This window comes from Colius striatus, chromosome 15 (genome assembly GCF_028858725.1).
Source record: "Colius striatus isolate bColStr4 chromosome 15, bColStr4.1.hap1, whole genome shotgun sequence".
NCBI lineage: Eukaryota > Metazoa > Chordata > Aves > Coliiformes > Coliidae > Colius > Colius striatus.
Genome location: NC_084773.1, coordinates 20034443 through 20057664, shown reverse-complemented (window position 1 = coordinate 20057664; position 23222 = coordinate 20034443). Strand labels below are relative to the sequence as shown.

Sequence of the window (23222 nt, the reverse complement as noted above, 5' to 3'; positions counted from 1 at the left end):
TTACTTGTACAATGTAAATTAATTGATAACGGGAGATTTACAATTGCAAATTAGAGTGATTACATTTTGAATACCATGTTCCATGGTAGGTATTACACACAATTAATCACTGAGCTTGCCCCCCCTCCCAGACAGAGTAACTGTGCATTACAGGCAGCAGTGGGTACCCCACGCTGGGGGTGACAGAGTGAGGAGGCAGGTGACAATTTTCTGAGTCAGCGCACACACCCTCTGCTGTTATTTCTGACATAATTACCCCACGTCATTTCCATCCCTGGTAGCTGAAACGTTCTCCATGCTGCTGCCAAAAGGAGACTTACTTCTGATTAGCTTAGGAGGGAGAAATTTCTACAACCTTATCTTTCACTTGCATTTCTGGTTCCCTCTCCTCTTAGCTCCATCCGGCACTTAATTTAGTTTCACTTGTGTGGCCGTCTACAGCCATAAACATAAATTGTCTGCAATTTTACGCCTTCAAAATCCCGGCATTTTTTCATTATTTCACCAACATACAGGAGGCAAATCTACCATCTATTCATAAAATAACAGCAGTGGGTGGTTTTGCCGCTTACTGGAATGTGTTTGTCCTTTTCTTAAAGGTTGTGTGTGCCTCTGTGTGTATATTTGTGTTATTCCAGAGTGTCTGCCTGTTGTATTCGCTTCCTGCTAGAAAAAAGGATGTCTGTGGTAGCTGTTTGTTGATTTTCTATTGACTTCTGTTTGAGGCTGAAGGTGCTTCTCATTACTCTCTTATAATACAGTGAGGATGCCAGTTTAGCTACATTGACCTTGTAATGATGTTTATTTCTTCTTGTGTTAGTGCCTGTGTTGAGCATAGGTTTTATCAGTCATTCTGGGGCTGCATGTTGCTGATTCGGGATGACGTGAAGCAGCTGGAAGGGTTGGTGTACAGCCTGTGTGCGGTCAGTAATCTCGTATCAAGTCTCGATTTTAGCCCTGCTCTAACGACTTCCAGGACTCTGAGAGATGCAGCTCGGTTGATGGGACAATTTAGCTTAAATGTACCTGCCCTAAAAGTCAGAACTTCAACAGATAACAGTTCATTCATTGTTAAATTAAGCAGTGCCATGGCAGTGCAGCGTAGGAAGAGAACGGTAAACTTGCTCTTTGGTATAAGCACTCAGAACATCACGGCCAACCTCAACTGTTTAAAGTCATTTAAAACATCAATCCCCCAAGAGCTGAGATTTTTTTTTTGCTTCTAGTTTATGACCCTTTCTTTTTCACTTTATAATTAAACTTTTCCAAGTTCATCCTGCAAATAGCAAGAAATGTATTTCAAGTGGAAAGGGAAAGTACACCATGCTGTGCCAACAGAAATAATGAATTCCTCCTAGGGTTGTTAAAGCATGTACTGATTAAAACTACAATTGCACATTGCAAAAGGAGGACAGTTTGGTAGTCTAAATGGCTGAATATTTATTATTTCCTCAATAAAATAAAAATGGTGCCAGAAGGATGATTAGAAACCGAGGTCTCAATTCTCTCAGAAGGAAGTTTTTCCACCCCACAACGACATATGTAAGCTTCACAAATTTGAAACGTGGTTCCAATGGAAAGTGCATAAACAAAGGAAAAACTGGAGGAGTTTCTTGCTTAAGCATCCTTGAGTGCATCCATAAATGAGATCTTTAGGATTTTTAGGGTGTTCAGAGATAGTGAATTTCAAGTAGAACGGTAATTTTCTGACTATTTTTTCCCTGCTGATAGTCACGAAGATGCAGAACTATTGCAGGCTCACGTAACATGCCATTTTGCTATGAGAAAAGTTGTTATTTTCAAATGATAACCGTCTAGCTCATTTTTAGTAACTTATAAATCCAAACCAAACGCTCCAATGGCTTTGAAAATACTTTCTAGCCTGTGTCACAGCTTTTACGCCAAACCCTTCAAAGCCAAAGCCTGGTGCATCTTGGTGCTGTAGATAAGAAGTGAACTAATGTCAAATGCAGAAGTCAGCAAAACTCCCAGACTCACATGTCTTGCTCTCCACAGATGTCTGCAGTGAAGGAGATGCTCATCAACCCATTAAGTCACCTGGAGCTTGGATTTTGCTTAATATGGAAAGGAAAGGCTCACAAGCTAAGTGTGCACCTGGTTTCATTTCCCCGAGGGCTCAGGTAGGAGATGAAGGCACGATGGTCCAGATTCCAGGTGCTTTACTTCTGCAGTTTGGTTAGGAGCTAGGCAGGAACCCGAATGCATAACACAGGACAACTCATCTGGAAATCTTGATGTATTTTTCCTCTTACAAAATAAGAAATTATCAGTTCTGTGATCTGTAGGTCACACAGCTAGCTAGGCCACATAACCTGCAGGTTAAACATGCATGATTATATATGGCTTGTTAGAAGCATGACTGAACTAATTGATGGAAAAGTCCTGCTGCACCCAACTGACCTTATTATTGTTCAGATTAAGAAAAGGTCCCTGCAGAGGGATGGCAGCCAGCGCTTCAAGAGTGTTTTCAAAGCTAATGCGGCATGTTACCAACATGCAGAGAGATTTCACACTGCAGTCCCCCCTAACAGTGTCCTGTATCAGGTGACAGAAAGGAACTTGCCACTCAGGGAGACCACGCAGTAATCCTTGGAGAGATGCTGTACTGGCAGCATCATTAAAATGCATGACATGCAGTCTGGCCGCTATCAGATCAGCAGTGCATGGGAATATGATGGCTATAACAAGGAACATGGACCCAATCTTCACATTCATCTGGGATACCTTTACCACGTCCGAGTTGGACTGACTTCATAAAGGGGAACGGGCCATATGTAGAGGTCTCCAGTTGGCAAGCATCACGAGGAAAGGAAACACAAAGCATACAAGAAGCTTTTTACAGCAAGTCCAGCTGAGAATGAGGTTATGATTTGCAGTTTGCAAATTATTAGTGTATGCATGGGTAAGAATATAAAAGTTCCCTTACAAAAGGGAGAGAGAGAGAAACAGAGCAGATTTTACTGATTCTTCAGCTCTATTGTACTTTCTCTGTAGGAGGTGAAAACTGGCAATTACTCTTGAAGATGCACAGATAGGAAGATAGAACATAAATCAAAATAAAAAGAATATGAATGCATTCTCTAGTTATTCAATGGATATTTATTCAACCAAGGTGCTTGGGAAAGGCTGTTATAGTGAGCTACACAGTACATTACAAGAAGTTTCTCCGATGTGCTTGATGTTACTTGGCAATCAGAAGAAAAGGAGATGAAGAGAGGCAACGATACTGCACGCAGCACGGGATCCAAACACAGCCATTTGGAAAGGAAAGTCAGCACTGGACTAGTTGGCATCAATAGTATTTCTTTAGGATGCAAGTAGTTCATAATAAACACACAAATGAATTTCAGGAACATTTGTGACAGTTCTATTCTTGCACTCTAAGGGGATTTGAAGGGAAGGGAGGAAGACGTTTGTGTGGACAGTATGTCATTTTAAAGACCATATTCTTCCACTAAAAAAGCCTTTGTGTGTTTGAAGGTCAGAATTCAGATGAACTCACTGGAATTCATATTCATCAGGAAGAAACAAAATAACTCCTGGGAAGCCCATTAAAAAAATATAATGTGCTTTTTCCTCAGGAATTACTCTGAAATTGGGTGTCATGTATCTGACTTAATGCTCTAATGGTATGACTTGAACACTAGGGGAGGATTTACAGGAAATATCTGCTCCTTATCTGATTATAGAAGGAAACCAAAGTCTTGCAGTCTGACACTCCAAGGTGGCTTGCTGTCAACCTAAACCTCCAACATTAACTATTTGTCATTGGATTAAAACAGAGCTCAGGTCAGCCACGCCGTTCAAGCTCAAAGAATATCAGACCCCAAAGGAACAGACAAAAAGAACCCAAAAAGGGAGGCAGGAAAATAGATAGGCACAGAAAAATGAGGTGACCTGCCCACCATTTCAGAGCAACAACCACAGCACCAGCCCCTCAGCCAGACCCACAGGCACCACTGCTTTCCGAGTTACAGACTGGAAATTGTGACAAACCAAGCTTGGGCACAGCAGTTACAGGAACAAAACACCTTGAAGAACAATTTCTGTGGAAGAAATGATTCAGGAGATTGCCAGCTATCAAGAAATCATTCAAAAAAATCTTTTTGGAAAGTGTCTCCTAATGGAAAATGAAGCAGCTCATCACAAGAGCCTCGCTCTTTTCAAAGAGCGCTACGGAGGTTTTGGCGAGGCTGAAGCTCTGCAGATGCGATTTTATCTTAAAAGCAGGTCCTTGGAAACAACTGGGAGCACGCCAAGGAAGCACACAGGCACTTCAGGGATCTTGAAAAGATATCAGGGTATACAGCAGGAGACAAATTACGAGAGATGAGTTAGACACAGGGGTGCAGGAGCCAGTGTGGCACCTCACAAAAGCCCTTCACAAACATGGGAGCAAATGCCTGGCAGGAGCTGTGCTGGGCCTGTTCATCTCACAGCCTCTAATGCCTCACTCCAGACTTACTGGAGATCCCAGGAGCTATTGCTGAGAGTAATCTGAAGGCTTTGCTAGTGTTGTTTGGATTACATTCAATGAAATTAACGATATTATTATTTATGTAGCCTGTGTTATTATGTATTCTGGATGATATTATGATAACATTCAATCAATGAAAACAGCAATGTCAACAAACCATAAAACTTTCATTTACAAAATATACTGGTAGTAATTAAAAATAATTATGTTAAAAGACCAAGTGAAAAATCACAAGACAGTGGCACTTTTGCATTAAAATCTTCAGCAGCACACTTGGGGTAGTTGTAAAGTGGAAAAAGGGGAAGATAATGTTTAAAAAGCTGGGGTTTAATTTAAGGGGAAAAAAGAAGTAAAAATATTGAAAGTGGCTTCTGAGAAGAACCGTGTCTTCCAAATCCTGAGGCCCTGGAGCTGGAGCTGACAGCCTGTGCAGAGGTGGCTGCCCAGGGCAGTCAGGAGCGATGCCTGCAGGCAAGAGGACTCCAGGCACAGGCCGGGTGACAAAAATGCAGGACAGAGGCAGGGAAGAAAGCAATAGATGTTTTCAGGCATGTTTAGCTTCCCTAATGGGATATTTCTAATGCAAATGTCTGGTAAAATGGGGATAGAAGCTGTTTTTTTTTAGCAAGGGGATAACTAAGATGAGATTATTTATGCATGAATGTAATATTACAGTGCCAAAAAAAGCTAACAGTGAATTAATTCCCCTGCTTCTTGATTTGAAAGACCAGGTCACAGCCTTGTCAGATCCTTCTGCATGTCAGAGTGGTCTGTGGGAGCCTGGCACAGCTGCTCGTCGGGTTTTGTGTCATGCCACCACCATGACAGACAGCTCACAGACAGGTAAAGACCAAGTCTCTGCCCATTTCCTTTCAGACTCACTGACCCATCCTGAACGATGCAGGTGCCCGTGCCTCGTGGACCAGGCATCCACAACCTAAGCTTGACACTTGCAGAGCAGCTGGAACTGCTGTAACTATCTGATCTTTCCTCAGCTGTACCAAGGAACTCATATAATCCAGTACTCGAAGCTCATCTGCATTCACCAGCACTAGACTCCAGAATGTCTTGTTATATACCCTACAACCCTTAAATAATATCTAATGCACTATATACTTGATACCTGCACCAGCAGGGAAAGAAAGATCACAATGCATCAGGATTTGGTAGCTTCTGTGTCACTTTAAAGGTGGTCCAACAACCAAATAATCCTTAATTGCTGGGACTTTTCACCTTTAAATGAAGGCACTCCATCTTGAATACTGAAGTCATGTGTCTTTGCCGAAAACAATATGCAGCATGAAGGAAATTCAAGCTGACACTATCTCAAGACAGCAAAGACAAACTGATTTAGCAACTCTGACAGGCATTTATAAGGAAAATAAAATGCGAATCTAATTTCAGCCTACTGTACTGAAATAATATGCAGCATGTTTTGATGTCATAGCATGAATATTTCATATATGAACAGCATCTTGTTTGGTAGTGAGATGCTTCCAGACACCCGTGAGAGGAGGTCCTGGGAGACAGAGAAGGCTTAATTGCTATTTCTCAGAGAGCAACCCAACTGTACAGTAACTTTTAGATCCTTATTGACTTTTTAACCGTTTTGCCAAATGTCAATACATAAAAGTTTAGATGTAAAAAATCATGGGTGAACCTTTCCTTCTAATTAATGGCTGTATTGATCAGTTAGGTTTTCCCTCTTGCCTCGTGTCACAAAAACCACTGGATTTCGGAAGGGGTATTTGCACTTACGGCTTCCTGGTACAAAAGCAAAGACTGGCATCTCCAGCGTGCTAGCAGCATCCCTTTTCCAAAGTGCATTGATAACAAACAGCCCAATGAAGATGGGCAAAGTTGGGTATTTATGGTCTCAGGAGCATTTTGTTGTGACTTGCATTGAGTTTCAAGGTTCAGCAGTTTAACAGCCAGCATGGCCAGGTTTTCATTTCCTTCATTTCAGATTCAGAAAAAAAGCCATCACAAGGTTACATCTCCAACAAGAAATCAATCCCAAATTCCACCTGGCAGTTAACCAATGTATGTAGAAAATACAGTCCAGCCACTGCTGAAGCTTTGCTGCATTTTGTCACAAAACATTTGCACAGCCCTTGAAGTTGCTCAGTATCTTCTAGCCTAAAAACATAAGCAATGAAAAAACATGCACATCATTTAAATTACACTGAATATTCAATAATGGTAATGACTTAAATATTAGAAGCTCTTTTGATGTGTATTTCTGGGGAAACTGCATTTGTCCTTGACCTTTGCTTACTCATTATTTTGTCTACACATAATTAACACATTCATAATATCACATAAATGCCACTTATTGATACTGTCCCAAGGGCAACTAGTTATCTAGGAGGAACACGGACACATTAACATTTACTAACTCATTTAGCTTCTCTTCCTCATTAATCTGAAGAAATCCATTTGTCAAATCACACAGAAACATATATTAAACAGGCAATATTTCACAAGGTAATGTTTTAAACGTTGTCAGACAACAGTGGCAGTCATTTAAAGGGACAGCACCTAAGAGGAGCGGCACCGATGCCACACAGCCACCGCACGACTGCCCCCTGAGCACACAGACAACGGGACCACCTCGACATCAGACGTGACAGGTTGTAAAGACAGAGAGTTTACTTCCTTATTTTTCACATCTTCTCTTCATTATCAGCAGAAAGATGCTGTGTATACTGGATAAAAGCTTCAGATTCATCTTTAGTGAACTGCGCCCACTCAGCAGGGTGATGTTGCCCCAAGGCACCAGCTCAACAAGGTCTGAGGTCTTTCAGAAGTCCAGGTAGTTAATAATCACATCATACAGCATCTCCTTACTTACAGACTTCACTGCTTTGTGAGATGCTCAGAGTCTCCTGTAGAAAGGCCAAAACCAACAGCCTGGCAAAGGGGTTTAAGGAACATTAATAATACTCCTGCCTCCTCTTTTTCTCTCCAGAACACAGTCTCCATTATTCATCACCACAACTAAATATTCAGGGCTCATTATTTTCAGCATTTTGTTCACTGTACTTGACTTTTATCTGTGAATTATTTTGAAAGACTTTCATAACAAATATCTGGTAACACACATGTCAGCACTTTGGCAGGGCTAGCAAAGTTTGAGTGAGCTCTAGTTAAATTTAAAGTGGAAATTGGACCAATTAATTACTTGAGATGGGTGAAGAACAGGATTTCAGCATAGGACTAAAATTAAACAATGCAAAAAGTGACAACTGGCGTGATTCCAGGGACTGAGAGCAGGCAGGAGCACAGTCCCCGGGCTGCAGCCTCCCACGACTGACACAGGAACGACCTGGAGAAGGGCACAGAGGAGTAATGGGCTCTCAGGATGACACTGTGACATTTTCTCTCCTAAGGGAATGAAAATAATACTGATGCCAAACTGAGAACCAAAGGATATCGGCAGACTCATCACCAGTGCTTCATGTATGGAGTCAGGACTGAGGGACCATGACCCTGCACAAGCATCCTCGTGTCACACTTGTGCGACATGCGCAGGGCCTGGCTGCAGCAGGAGCTGCTTCGTAAGGGAAAGCTGCTGGGAGCGATGCAGGAAATCCACCTGCATCCTGGATGCATTGGTTTGCCTACTAGAACTGCTCTGAATACTCTGTATTAAAAATTTACTGCTTCCAAGTCAGAATCTTTCCATTCAAGAAAAAAAAATAGAGGAAAAAGTGCTTGGTAAACATAGAAGTAATGTGCTACATGAGGCTCCAACAGGGGAAAAACATTAATAAAGCAAGAAACTGCTACCAGGCTTTCATTTTGTACTTTCAGTAGAGAAGAAGGAACAGAGCTGAAATATAATCTATGTGCGTAAAAAACAGGTGATGTAACGGATCAATACACAAAGTTATAAAATAAGCAAAGCTGTCTGCTAGAAGAGACCTTTCTGAGAGATCCCACTGGAAGACATCCTGAGCATTTCAGCACTTAAAAATAAAGGATCATAAGCAGCCCTGGGCAAATCATGGGTTTTTCCCTGATAATGCTGATTTAAAACATGTAAATGTATTCACAAGCTAGAAGGTGTGGGTAATGACTGTTGAATATACAGAACAGCAACCACTAAAACCAGGAGCAGCAAAACCACAAAAGAAAACAGTTTTCAAATGATTTTTCTACTTTCAGCATGGAAACATCTCTGTAAGTGTTATCATCAAGTTCGGATGAACAAATACAGCCAGCAAAGTTTTACCTTCCTTTTTATTTGTGTATTTCACGGCAGAATTTTCCTTAATGTGTTTTGTCAAAACACTCTGAAATAGGAGTGTTTATCTATCCAGAGAAATAAACACATAAACTCCTCACAAATCCAAAATTGCCCATAACAAATCCTCAGGTTGTGTTTTGGAGGAAAGTGGTGCAAAAGGCTTATCTGGAGACGACGTTCAGCAAAAATAGATCCAGTCTGTGATTCTCCCTTCTCTCTCCTCTGGCAGGACTTGCACAGAAAATGCATCTGCAACTGTCCAGGGTCTCTGACAAGTTACTGACAGCTGATGGATGGATCAAATCCAATATCAAGAATACGAAATGATAAGGTTCAGAAAGGAAGGGGATGAGTGACAGCAGTTAAGCAGATGAACGGACGGGGGAACCTTCATGGCAGAAGAATGAATCTCCTTTTTCCCCACGAAGAAGGAAATGAATGGGTTGACAACAGCAGGAATTCATTTTCAGCTACAAATATTGGTCTTAAAAAAAAACTTTACAGTGCTTTTATATTTGTGTTAGCAGTGTTGCTAGCATGTGGAAGGTACTTAAGGCTTTATGAAACTCAGCCGTGACCACTGATAACGGGTGTCTGCGCCAACGTGCTGTCACATTTGAGAGCTGCATCAGCAGCCCAGCCCACTCGTGCTATTAACACACCACCACTCTACTCCCTTTCCAAAGGTATCAAAGTCACCTCAGGGGCAGTTTTACAATTTCTAACCATGTTCAGATTCAGGAAAGGATAAGAAAGTGTTTAGATGTGTAATATGACCCAAAGAGCAAAAGGATTTGAGAAAAAAGGGGGGGGGTGGGGGGGGAAGGCATTTTGGATCAAAGCACATTTTCTGCTATGAACCTCTTTGTCTAATGCAGCTTTTAGAATTTTTAGTCATTTGTTATGCTGTATCATTAGTAAAAATAAACAGTCTTATCAATTAATTCTCAAGAGTGTCCTGTTTCATTGACGTTTTCACTGGAGAAATCACTCAAAGGGAAGTTTCCATAAAGCGACACTTCTCTGGACTACTCCACATCCTTTTTTCTCATGCAGCTTCCTCCTCCTGAAGCCCAGCCTAACTCTGCTATTTCTGCCACACTTCTTTTGTTCAGCTAATACATTTAGCCATTTGCAGAAGTGGAATATGAGGAGCCAACCAAAACGGACACACATTTCCTGCTTCTTTTTTTCAACAAACTAATTGTACTTTCTTCCATATCCTGCCCGTACAAATGACATCCTTCCTACAAACCAGTCTAACAAGACCACAATACCATTTAGCAATCAAAACATGGACACTCATTATCTGCTTCTCCTTCTGCTGTTTACTTTTCTGGCCTCCATTTGCCTTTTCTTCTCAACTTACACCATATTTGAGTCGGTAACGTTCAGTTCCTCTGCATGGTCTCACACTCATTGGTAGGTGTTATGGGAAACCCATCTATCCCAGTTGCATTATTAATTTATCAACATTTACAAAAATCACAGAGACACACACTCTGCAAAATCAAAATATCCTTGGGACAGCTGGCCAACTGAGTTCACAAATACTGATGGAAACTTTCCCTCCCTCCCTGTTTTGGATTCTCTGTTTGAAAGGATTCTTGTTTTTTTCCTACAAAGAATCCAAACAGCCTGAAAAGGGGAAAAAAAACCCCGTGTTTGGGTAGAGAGAGCTGAAGAAGTTATTTCTTCTGGTCCCAAGTTAATCCTGTGGGAAATCAGTGCAATTCAAAGGGCTTTTTCTTCCCAACTAAACATCTAAGTCAGCTCATGTTCATCTGAACTCAGTTTACTTTAGAAGGCTAACGAAATAAAGCAGTCCATCAATTATTTAAAGTGTTTGGCCCAGATCCTGTAAGGGCTTGGGTACACTCTTAATTTCATCACGATCGTAAAGCCAGAGTCCTCCACAGCCAGAGGCTCCATCAATGAAGCAGCCGGAAAAGAAAATGCCTGAATTGGCTTTTTCAGTGAAAAGAGTCGTTCTGGTGATGGACGAAGGATGCTCTGAGCAGACAGTCAGGACAAATCCAGGCCCCATTGCCCAGGGCATGGTCCTTGAGCTCAGCCACCTCCATCAGCAACCAACCAGCCACACAGTGGGCCCAGATGTGGACTAACAAATGCAGAGGGAGGGCTGCCAGTTTCTCTCAGCCTCGTGGCCACAGGCCAGACCTGAAGGCAGCTGAGCCTCAATGTTCAGTCTGCATCACTCACCATCCCCAGCTCCTTTTCAGCAGAGATGCTGAAATACAGCTGTAGAAGCTCAGAAAACATAGGTATCTAGTTTATATATATAAATACGCTACACTGTATAAAAATAGAAGTATAGATAATAGGCATAATCTTTGTCCTTACACGAAGTAGATTGCAATGGAGAATGCATTCTTCTGTTCCACAGAACTTAATTAGTTACTAAATTTAGATACTGTCAGTATAGTTACAGAGGATTCACTGCAGTTGGCTTTAAATATTGCAGGATATTTTACACAATACTAATGGATGACATTACGTTAGCACAGATATTGTCAAGTATTTCTCTGCGAATGCTTAGGTCTCCTCATAATGTTTGAGGCAGCTAAATCATATTGGAATGTGTTTTCAAAACTATACTTAGTCCCAGTTATTGGTACTTATAAAGCAAGTGTTCAGAGAGACTCTGAATCCCATGCAGCTGGGAAGGTCTGATCCAAAGCAAAAGCACAGATACAAAACTAATTAAATCTGTTTTAAGCATAAGATTGGGTTATGATGCAATTCATGGGGGATAAGAACAGAAGTTGGTGTGAAAATTTCTCCTCTGCCATAAACATTATTTTTTTAGCTCAGTACCCTAAAATACAAAGAATTTGAGTAGACCTTACTAGAAGTGCTTACATATCTCTGACCATCTTGGCACGTGCGTCCCAGTTCTTCATCTACAATAAAACGGCACAAAACTGGCTCAGGAGATTTCCACAAGGATAATTAAAGACCTGAAATTTTAAGTCCCTGCATAAGCCACCATGTGAACAGAGCCACCAAAGCAGTAAGTAACATAAGAGTTTGAGTAGAAGAGAAAGGAAGAATTGAAAGGAGAGATCTTTTTCCTAGCCTTTTGAAGTTTTCTTGCTGTGCCCCATGCCCTTTGCCCTTTTTCCACCTTCTCTGTAACTCCCAAGCCTTCCCTCTCCCCAAGCAAGAGGTGGCAAAGCCTGCACCTATCCTAGTTTCTCTGAGCACCTTCCATTCCCTTCTGTTCAGCACAGCCCGCTCAGGAGGAGGCAAAGCCCCAGAGGCACGGCTGTGTAGGCAAGTGTATACAGAGAAGCAAATCTAAAGTAATTAAATGCACAGCAATACAAACATTGCACTTCTGTGCATTTATACCAGCTATTGCAGAGTGGGCTCCTCCAAGCAGTGTTTGCACAGGAACTGTGATGATCACTTAATCTGCTCTAAGGACTCTATTCATACCACCCGAGGTTGGCCAACGGTGCGCGGTTCAGCTCTGCTGCAAGCTCTCACTTACACGGGATTGAACAAACCAGAAGGTATTACTGAGCTATTATTGGCATCTTTTGCCACATGCTGTCAAGTTGCTAACTTCAGTGGTCCAGAAGATTGAAGTAGAAAAGCAGATGAGATGGTACAATCATGCAATACAGTTCAGACTTTATACTTACATGCTGAAAAAACACTGGCTGACCTTGAAACCTCCTCTTCAAAGCAAAGAATCAAGATGGAAAACAAACCAGAAAAACCTCAAACCCCACTAACAAACAAAACCAACCCCAAGCTGAAGGTAACAGAGAAGCACTAACCAAACCTATTTGATCCCATGTTGTTAGCACAACCCTGTGCAGTGATATGATCCCAGCACACTCGGAACGTGCTGGGACACAACCATTTCAGCGCTTTAAATCAAACTGTTTCAAACATGTATCTCCTAAAGTGCACTGTAAAAGGCCATATTAGTCATGATGGTTTGGCTTCTGGAGAAGGGCATCTCCAGCTCATATGTAAACCTGCAGTGAGAACAGGTGATCTGGGTGCTGGTATTTTATCCTCCCAAGGAGCCAACGTGGGTGAACTAAACTGCTCAGTAGGCTGGAAAGGTGCTCTGGACAGCTGACTAATCTGGCAAGCAACACAGTCTTTATGAACCTCTGAACTCCAAGTTCAGAGCTCACAAAACTGCCTGACATGGCACTGTTTAGCAGCTACTCAATTCTGCACATCTTTTCAAGCCCTCTTGGTGCAACTGATCTGCAGTTTCAAACTGCTCCACACTGCCATCCATCCCCCTCCATCTATTTGCTTTCTCAGGCATTGCTGTAAGTTTAACTTCTAGGCCCTTGAGGGTGATTGTGCCAGTTACCAAATGCACAGACAACTCTCCCCAATTAAATGCTCAACAACTTCAGTTCACATCCAAGTTTCAGAAGCTGCTGATTGCTGCAAACAATCTGACCCCATCCTGCCTAAAAATCACAGCAATTAAACTGTTTAGAGCATCACCTCTCCCCATCCCATATCTCTTGGCTATGCCCTGCCTTGCAGAGCACCCAGTAATTTGGCAGCTAAAAGAGAAAAGGAACCTTTAAGGAACTGGGTTCATCTACAGATAAGGATGGCAGAATTGGAAAAAAGGTGTAAAAGTAAAATCAAGTCCAGAAAGCTGCAAAGCTCAGCCCTGCTGTGGCCAGTAGTCTAGAACATGGCTCTTGCTATGAGTCCTGAAGAGATTTCTGGTTTAGAACAGCCTATGTGGGACTCAGAGCAGCCTATGGACAAAGCTGTCTGTCAGCCGAGATCCAAATGGGAGAACCCTTCATCTGAAGGTGATCAAACACCTTCTTGCAATGGACATCCCTTTCCAGTGCCAAAAATTACCAGTGGTGGTATATGGCCTGTGACTGGATATACTATGCTCATAGCTTTAAGTCTTCTGTCAGTGAGACATGATAAAACTTAAAGAGTATTTGAAACCTTCTCAATCGAGCTCTTTTCTTTCCTATGGGCACCATTTCTGTTAGAGTAAGTGCATCATGATCCCACAACTGCTAAAAAGCTGGGGCTTTTCTTCCCCCCTTTTCAAGTCATCCCTAGTGAAGCACCTTCACGGGTAAAACACGCCAGTCGGGGCCGGCTGCAGGATGAAGGACATGCAAACTTGTTGCAGAAAGCCCTCGGCCGCTGAGACCACACCGTTCCAGCCTCCTTTCAGCTGAGCAAGCGAAGCCAGGAACCCATTAATTTGCTGTGTGAGTTATGGTTCCCTGCAGCACCTTTTGCTCACTGTCAAGGTTCTGCAACAATGACGAATGCAGCTACATTCAGCCCAAAACTCCAGAATTTGATATACTAAATCATTCTAGATATTAAATGTCTCAGCGATAAGCCTAGCAAATGAATTCCTCTGGAGCCTACACTTCCTGCTGTACACGAGGCAGGAGAGACTCACCATATAGCTCCCTATTGTTTCAGGGGAAATTATGCAGTTTGGTAGCATTGTCACTCCCAAGAAAGAAACCAGAGTCCCGGGAAAATTCACACTACTACCAGTGGCTACTACAAGAAGCTGCAGATCTGGCTGAGTAACTGAGGCAGCAGAAGGCAGTTTGGGGCACTAAGAGCCCACCAGTTGTTCCTATTTTAATAACAGTAGCTGTAGATGCATATAAAATTTCCACTTACCCTAGTAAATAAACAGAAAAGACTGCAGCAAAACAAACAACCAGGGGAACACACCTGGAATGCTTAAGCAGCACAACACAGGAAGGTTTTCGGTCTTATCAGCCTCCCTCTTAATCTTTTTTGTTTAAAATTGTCTCCTTTCCCTCAGAATACAGCAGTCAAAGAGAACTGAACAAAATTCAACCCAACTAACTTGTAAAGGATATGTAACTTTTCAAAGGAATCCTAAACTAAAACAGATTAGGGCCACTTCATTTTTAATTTCTCAAAATCACCATCAGATACATCACAGTGGTTAACACCAGAAAGATTTTGCAAGCTTCATAAACAATACAGGTATTACCCATTATCACACAAGTACAAATTAGTTTGACCTTTCCAGCTCTCTCATACTAGGCTTCCTTTTTTCCACTTGACTAGAAAAATATTGAGTCAATCCATGGTCTGTGCTCTTCATTCTCAGAGGTATCTGACTGGTGTTTTTCCCTGACATCTGCAATTAAAAGAGACCCATCAAATGCTGAATTCACCTGAGTAATTGTTTGACTCAAACCAGTGCATCACTAGTGCTCCCTAGGAGAGAGCCAGCCTTACTAAGCCTAACATTACTCCAAATCTGCTTTTCCCATCTCTGTCTCCCCAGTAAAACAATGTGTGATACATTCATTTAATATTCATTGTAAGAAGTGTTGGCAAACAACATGAAAATATTGCTGCAGCAGCAGAGATGAGCGAGGGGAGGCTGCCTAGTGGCTTCCATCTGCCCTGCCCATCCTTTCTGCCCACAAACCTTATCACCTGCCACAAGACACTTGTGTGATGCCCACCAAAAAATGGAGCTGGTAAAGCAACCAGCAGATCTCTTCTGCCACGTGGATTTCTGTACTGCATTAACACTGTGCTGTCCTTAACAGACACATGGACATCCTCAGAAAGCCTTCCTGCAAGTCACCAAGTAGCAGAACTGCACACAGACAAACTATCCCTTGTGCCCTGCAGTTTCTGGGACAGCTTCTCTGCAAAACTTGGTGCTCACTGCCCGTGGGCATCGATTTCTGCAAAGTTTAATATTGTTCCTCGTGGATAATGGGCGCTTTCCATCAGCAAGTCTGACCGTGTTGGATCCACTCTTGTTCTCTTGATCACCTTGTGCTGAAACTAAAGGAGCTGGGGAGGAGCAGAGAGAGGGCAATGCTGAGCAAGCCACATAAAAAAGCCACATAAAAAAGATGTTTTACCTGTCAGTCAAAATGTAAGAGCTGCTACATCAGGCTGTTTAAGTAAAGACGGATAACCACGAGTGTAAGAGCGGTGGGGAAAAATGAGGGGTAAGCTGAGAAGCAGAACAGCTTTGTGGGTCAAAAGAGAATCATAAGATCGATGAAAGAAATGTGTCGAGGACAAAAATGACATACTCTTTTGAAGGGATTCCTCAGAATTAAGGCAATGGGGTGGAGAGGGGGCTTTGAAGCCCAAACCAGCTGTTTCCAGACAAGCGTTAACATGCTGAAATACTTTCCAACATTAATTCAGGAGCTGGAAATGTTTATAAATACGATTTAGGACAAAAAGGTTACTGAATGCTGGCCAGAATAAAAACAAATAGCATAATTCAAAACAATCTGCATGTCAAAGTTAACAATCTGATGTATTTACTCAGTCCATATTTACTCCCAAGGTCTGAACTGAAATCCTGGATTGCACGTTGCTAAGAGCTGATCTGGTTTGAAATTGTGCTTCTGCTGTACCTCGTATTCCATTCATTTCTACTTGCAGCTATACATGCACAACAGAGGGCATTATACATCTCCCTAATTGAACAATACAGATCAATTAAATATGAAAAGTCATCCTTGGACTAAAACCCTCCTAGGCAAATGTTCTGCTCTTACGCTAAGTAGCTCTCTTTATAAAAAGCTGGGTGTTGAGTGCTGCTCAGAAGCCTTCTGCCTTTTACTTTTTCCAAAAGACTGGGAGACAAAGACCAAGGAGATCCATCCTTTCATTCATGACAAGAAGATACAGAGCTTTTGCCTCCACTTCACCAGAACAAAGTATTAGTGACAAAACCCAAATCTTACTTGATGACAGCAATTTGGTGCTCTGTGTGGGTGGTGAAGACCCCTCCTCTGCTCAGCGCCCGGCGTGTCTTTCAAACGCTTCTTGTGGGTTACACCATTAACATAAAGTACAGTGTTATCAAATACAGTATCATGGAAAATCACATTGAAGGAATCTGTGAACCACTGGAAGCCCTCCAGCAACAGGTTCCTCATAGATACGCTACGTAAGATACGGGGATCCTACTAAAGGTCCAAAGGGGGACAATGCAGCACATCAGCCCAGCCCAACAGTTCATACTTGGTGGTGTCAGAAACCAAGGTAGCCAAGGGTGGGCTAAGATCCCCCTGGAAGCAGCTCAGCACTAAGGCAGTTAGCCAGGATTTTTGTTTTGCCATTCACTCCCCAGCACATGTTCTTTGACAATATACAACCTGTCCTATTATTGACTTAAACCTGGCCCAAACATACAGCTGAGTTAACAGGACAATATGGCTCAAACACGAGCCTCATTTTATCAGTCCAAGGAAGGGAAACCTGCCCAACAAAAACCTGGACATCTTATAGGCTTTCCCCAAGCCCTAAGGCTAGCCATTAGCTCACAGATAGCAAGTGGCCTCTGACTACCTAAAGGCACAAGAGAACAGACTACAGCTCAGTCAGAAGCCTGGCATGGAGGAAGATGGGACTAAACACAGCAGCAGAAGAGTTTGAGCTACTGATTGCTCATTAACAGAGCCCAAGAAAGAGATCACCCAAACCATGGCTATGGATCAAACTGAAGAGAGATCTCTGCTCAAAGTTCTGTAGCTGTAGGTAGAAGGATGTAAACATGAGAGATGAGAACCATTAACATACAGCCAGGGAGCAGGGAAAGCAGCAAGCACTGAATATCCTCAGCAATCCTAGGGACTGTCACAGATGGCTAGTTGGGTTTTCACATTCCTATTACTGGGAGCATAGAGATGGACACGTGTTTAATTGAGTATGATGTTCCCAAATAATACTCTGTTATCTGCATAAAAAGAGTTTAATAAACCATGCACTTACAGTTTGGTTAAAAATCTATTGGTAGGTTACTGCTGTTCTGTACTATTCAGAATTAATTACCACTCTTAATACAGGTTTTCCCATTACAAACACCAAGTATGCTATTTGTTCCCTTTCTTAGTCTTCTAATTGACTAAAATGACCTATTAAAGCTTGTGTAGATTGGATTTAAATACCACAGCTCTTCACTAGCTAAACATTTATGTAAATAAATTATAAACAAAGAATTTGACTGAGGCCGACAAAAGATCTTCTACTGATAGAACATATAGAAGAGTGAATCAATCTGGAGTTACAAGCAGCTCAGGACAAATTTGTCTCCTTAAAAGCTACAAAGTGCCAACAGCTTCTGGAAACTCAAAATTTCAAGTCTCAGCAGCTCTGGCCACCTCCCCTTGTCTGGGTGCAGTCCCTTATGCTCCTCCAGCAGCCACCTCAGAAGTACATTAACTCAGGATATCCCAGGCGTGATGGGAACCAAGCTGGAAATTAAACGACTGCCAAGAAAGACTGCAGGAGGTACAGCAACACTGATGGAGGAGTCAGGACTGCAAAGGAAGGTGAACCATCATGGCAGGGAGTGCTGTTGTATTGCCTTCCTGGGTTAAAAGAAATCTGGAGAAAGCCAAGCCTAACAGTTGGTCTTTCAACATCTTGCTCTGCAGATGTGAATGGGGAAAGCCCACGTAAGATGGTTAACACCAACTGTGGCCACTGAGTCTTACTGAAGCCTGGCTTAAAGTCTCAGGAAAAACAGACAGGTGAAAAGGTGGTGAAGTAGCATCATGGTATTATTAACCTATAGGACAATGCATCTTAGAGAGCTTGGTGCTGGACATCGTAAAACTTATATTCGTTAATAAAGACATTTGGCCACATCTGAGATCTCCAGAAAGTCTTCAAGTAACAGAGCATCAACTGCTGAGAAATTTATGCTTCTGCAGGAATTAATAGAAGAAAAAAATGTGGTAGAACCTCATGTTTGACACCTTAAGTTGTTTCATACCATTTAAAAAAAAAAGTCCCTCTAAAAGTCATATTTAAAATGTAATGGTTGGAGATTATTCTCTTCAGTCCTCAAAACACGTGTTTGAGTGGAATGATGCCATAAGTGTATCACTTACCTTACTGAAGTTCACATGTTGCTACATCTACCCTGCAATCACACACCTGAGCAAAAATCCCCATCCACATTGCAGAGTCAAAACTTGCTCCTAACGTTCTACTTTCCTCGGTTTGCATCATGCATATGACAAAGTCACCACATTAATTGTCTTCAAAGTGCTTTGACCCTGTTGGTCCTGAGGGTTTGACTTTCAGTGATTTAACCCACCAAACAGAAAAACCCAACCTACAAGAAATCTTTTTTTCTCTCGGTGTCCTGTTGAAACAGATTTTTATCCTGCAGATTAAGATAAAAAGTGACTGCTTGTGTCTAGGGAAAAGCAAAGAATGAAGTTATTTCCCCAAGTACAACACATACAGTATTGCAAACCCCTAGTTAGTGTTGAAAACATCGTCGTCTTGGTTCACAATGAAATCTGAACCTCTTTTATGCTAAGACTGCAAGCAGAGTTGACACAAGAGTTTTTGATATCACCATTTCTGGTGGGTGACGGTGGAGGACAGAGAAGAGTCGTGTACTTGCACAGAACAGTAAATCAGTTGGATGTCATCATTATATATTTGCTTTGCTAATAATAAAAAGAATGAATCACTACTGTCATGATATTCATATTTATATTTGAGCAACCACTGTAGCAGAGAACAGTAAAGATGTGTGCAAGTTTAAATCTTGGCAGCATGCCTAGATTAGTGCTTCAGAGCTGACATTTGTGGATTTCGTGTGATTCATGGTACTTTTCTGTGTTTATGATTACCTTCCTGTCAGGGGCTGCACATCACTCATGCACCAAGCAGCAAGCTTCCACGTTCTGCATGTGAGGGAAAATCCCCAACTGTTGCACCAAACCCTCTTCACACTGAGCACCATCCTCTTCATAACAAAGCGGCTGAACAACAGGGTCACCCACAACATCAACAGCTGTTACAGGGATGTTATGGGGTCATTTTAAGCCCTGCAGGTGTGGGAAGAAATCTCAGACTTGCTCTAATCTAGCATGGCTAAGAATAGACTTCTGATGATTTATGAACTTTCAAACGTAGGAGAGTATTTTTAAGCAATAGCATCTCCTCCTGCACTGCCTGCAGCCCAGGAGCTGCCCACCCTTGTCCCCGATGGAGATCAGCCATGGGCAGCAGATACCCCCATCACACTTCACCACACCGAATTCTGAAGGAGAAAATGCAAAAGGCAATGATCTGCCAGCCTCGTGGTTTACATCCTTCCTTCATCTCTGCCTTGCCTTTGCTTCTGATTGCTTTATTTTTCAATCAAGTGAACTACACAGGACTGTCAGACAAAGCCAACTCCCTACACCAAGGGAAATAAGTTACATGACACCAGAAAATTATTCTGAAGTTTTGCATCCTTGGCAGAACATACAGGAGCTTACCCCTGCCCTGATGGGGTAACATGGGACTGTGTTTTAAATCAAAGAAATGTTCATCTCAATACATACAAAAACCTGGAAATCAACAAGAAACATTTTCACACATCAGAAGGTGCAAGTTTGGGAATCAAGGTGGGCTCTCTCACCAGCTGCTTGCTGTCTTACAGTGCTGCTATTTTTTGCTCCACAATAAAAACACCTCAGCTGACGGTTAAAAACCATCACTCAACTCAGGAAACAAGCAACGGAGGGATTAACATTGGAAATACAACCAAGGCCAGCCCAGGGAAGGATGGCTGCCCACTGGAGACCACCTATGCAAGAGGGCTTGTGCTTCAAGGGCTAAAGGTGTCCCCATGGCCCCGAGGAAAGGACATGTGGCCACATACCCCTTCCCTCCACCCACAGCACACTGAAGGCACACTTGCCTCTCCTCAGAAATCCATGGTGAGCTCAGGCAAGAGGCTAAGGAGCTCTGGACACCAATGTCAACAGGTATGAAGTTGAAAGCAGAATTGTTTCAGCACATTTACTGGTTACATGCTAAGGGAGAAGTGAGGCTTCTTGCAAAGCTGAGCTTTCGCTCTGCTGTCATTCACATTCGAAACGTATTTTGCCATCACGTCGAGCAGCACAAGCTTAAAATTCTGGGAAGACTACACGGGCTAGAAAAGAGCTCAACTCCACTGCAGATGAGAAGGACTAGAACATTTCCAAGATTTCTACCAGGATCATTCCACTCCAACTACCTGCAGACACGTCCTGCTCCTCCTCAGCATCCAGCTGCTGCCTGCAGGCTGGCTGGCACATGGGCACACGCCACCCGAGACCCTCGGAGGTGGCTCTTTGCAAACACACGCACAAACCAAAGGTTTTGGTGTGGCTTCCTCCAAAGGGTTAGTGAACTTGATGGGATCTGATGAAACACCGCCTGAAAACAAGCAAAATCTTGTCAGATGTATTCAGCTCTGCCCAGAGTTCGGCACAGGAGGGAGAGGTTGCTGCACACCAGCAGAAGCCATTGTCTAAAGCAGGCTGCTTTGGGGAAATTAGCAGTGAGCACACCTCCAAATGAGGCCGTGTAGCAAGTAAAAGGGGGATTAGCCATGTAAAGTAAGTCCTTTTGGTATTAGATTAAAGAGGGGAGGTGACTTCGAAGGATTATGCAAGAGCCATTTAAGCAGTTTTCAGGGACTTACAAAGCCCGGGTAAAAATGCAAGCTCCTCAGGTCCAGAAAAGAAGAAAAATCAGTGTCCTGGACAGAAAAGCAGCAGAAAAAGCTTTGGAGGGTGCAGGGGGTTGTTCCTGAGCGCAGGGCTCCATCACCCCGCACCCCACGCCGGTCATGGAGCCCCACGCAGCGGCGCAGGGAGCTCGGGCGTGCGGGAGCACCGCGGGCACCGCCGGGACGGAGCTGCAAGAGGAGCGAGGGAAGGGGCTCCGGCAGCCGCGATGCCGCTGGGACGTGCCACGATTCGTGGCATCCCCGGGCCCACGGCCGCTGGTCACGGCGCGCGGGGAGGGAGCGCAGCAGACGCCGTGTCACAAACGATCCTACGAGTAGTGTGGCAATTGGAATGGGAGGCTTACACCAGCCTCTGCTCTCATCTACATGATTTATCGGCTGGGATGCAGATCCTGAACCGAACCGTGTAAACAGGAGGATGTACAAGCACAAACGCGAAACCTGACTTCTCTCCGTAGTCAAATGCTCCCCTTCTTCTCTGCTCCTCAGGGTGTCTAATCAACATGCTGCCTCTTAATCCTTTGCCCACATTAATCCAGCGAGAGAAAACGAATACATTGCTGTAAGACATTAGACTATTTTATTGAACCCTCCTCGTAAAAAAAACACCACACCAAAAAGCCATCGGCTTTCGCTTAGTCTAAAAGGTGATGGATAATTAGTATGTAAGATACAAACTATTTCCACTTGTTATGCAAGCGGCATCGTTCAATTTGTAGTTTAGAGAGCAAGTCATTCCTGTCTGGGATAAATAAAACAACATGCTGCATTATGTTGCTCACGACACGGAAGCAACATCAGCCTGAGGAAAGCAAAAGAAGCGAAAACTCGAACAAGGAACGTTGGCTGGATCAAGCAAAAAGTTATGCATGCATTTCTGCCAGCGAGCATCCCTCCGCCAGCATAGACACACACGCACACAGCCCCATCCCCGCGCCCCGCACCGCCGTTCCCTCCTCTCCCGGTACCCGGGGCCGGCTCTGCCCGACCCCATCGCTCCGCTCCGCCGGCCCGGGGGAAGGCTCGGTCCCGCATCCCGACAAGGAGCCTCGAGACCGCGCCGAGCACCGCAGGGCAGCGCCGCGGCAGCGGCCACCGCGCCCCGGGCTCCGCACCCGCATCTCCCTTCCCGGGGAGCCCACCAGCGCTGTCCTTCTCCCTCGCGCCAACCCGTTTCCTTCTTCATTCCCGTTTTCATTTTTTCCCCCCTCTTTTCAAACCTGCCTCCCGCCTCCCTCCGCACAGCCGTGCCGTGCCGTGCCGTGCCGCGCTTACCTGGGCGGGGCGGGGGATGCGCTGTGCTCCGCGGGCGCTGCCTGCCCGCCCTGCGCGGCAGCCCCGAGGTGCGCGGCTCCCGCAGCACCCGCGGCCGCAGCATTGAGCGTCAGCGGCCGGCAGCCGGGCGAGCGCCGCGCAAACCCCACCTCCCAAACCTGCGCCGTGCGCGGGGGGCGGGCGGAGGAGCCGCGGCAGCGCGGCCGCCCTTAACCCTTCTGGTGCCCCGCAGCCCGCCCGCGGAGCCCGCGCCCGGCGGAGGAGCCCCCGGCAGCGCCCACTGCTCCCTCGCTCCGCTCAGCCCGCACTCCGGGGGACACTTTCCCCTACGCTGCTCGTTTGGCTCCGTAGCCCGGCTCTGGCGTTAGGACCTATCCGCACATGCTTCGCGCTACCTGCTTTTCTCCCATCCTCGACCAGTCCCGCTCTCACTAACGAGGGACCTCAGAGTCCCAAATTACAGCTCGGGGAAATTGTTTTCTCCTCTCCGCTACGGCATCTGACATTAATTGCAGATTTGCCACAAATGTGCTCACTCTTCGAGAGCTGCTTCCCTCCTTCAGCCTCCTGCACTGTCAGTCTCCCACTCAGCCCTTTGCCCACTCTCCTTTCATCCCCTTTCTGACCCTACTCGTCCAAGA

The 23222-nt window shown here is 44.1% G+C and overlaps 1 protein-coding gene across 4 annotated transcripts in view; it reads right to left on the bottom strand.

Moving 5' to 3' along the window:
* Positions 1-22664, bottom strand: part of LOC104562215 (contactin-4) — a 312159-nt gene extending 289495 nt beyond the window's left edge. For 3 of the 4 annotated variants that reach the window (XM_062008335.1, XM_062008332.1, XM_062008336.1), the window contains exons 1-2: positions 22582-22664; positions 20809-20990 (exon numbers count right to left, since the gene is read on the bottom strand). The gene's annotated coding sequence lies outside the window, so the exon portion shown is untranslated. The remainder of the gene's footprint in view (positions 1-20808; positions 20991-22581) is intronic. The other variant, XM_062008334.1, reaches the window with a different exon arrangement.
* Between the last annotated feature and the right edge of the window lie 558 nt (positions 22665-23222).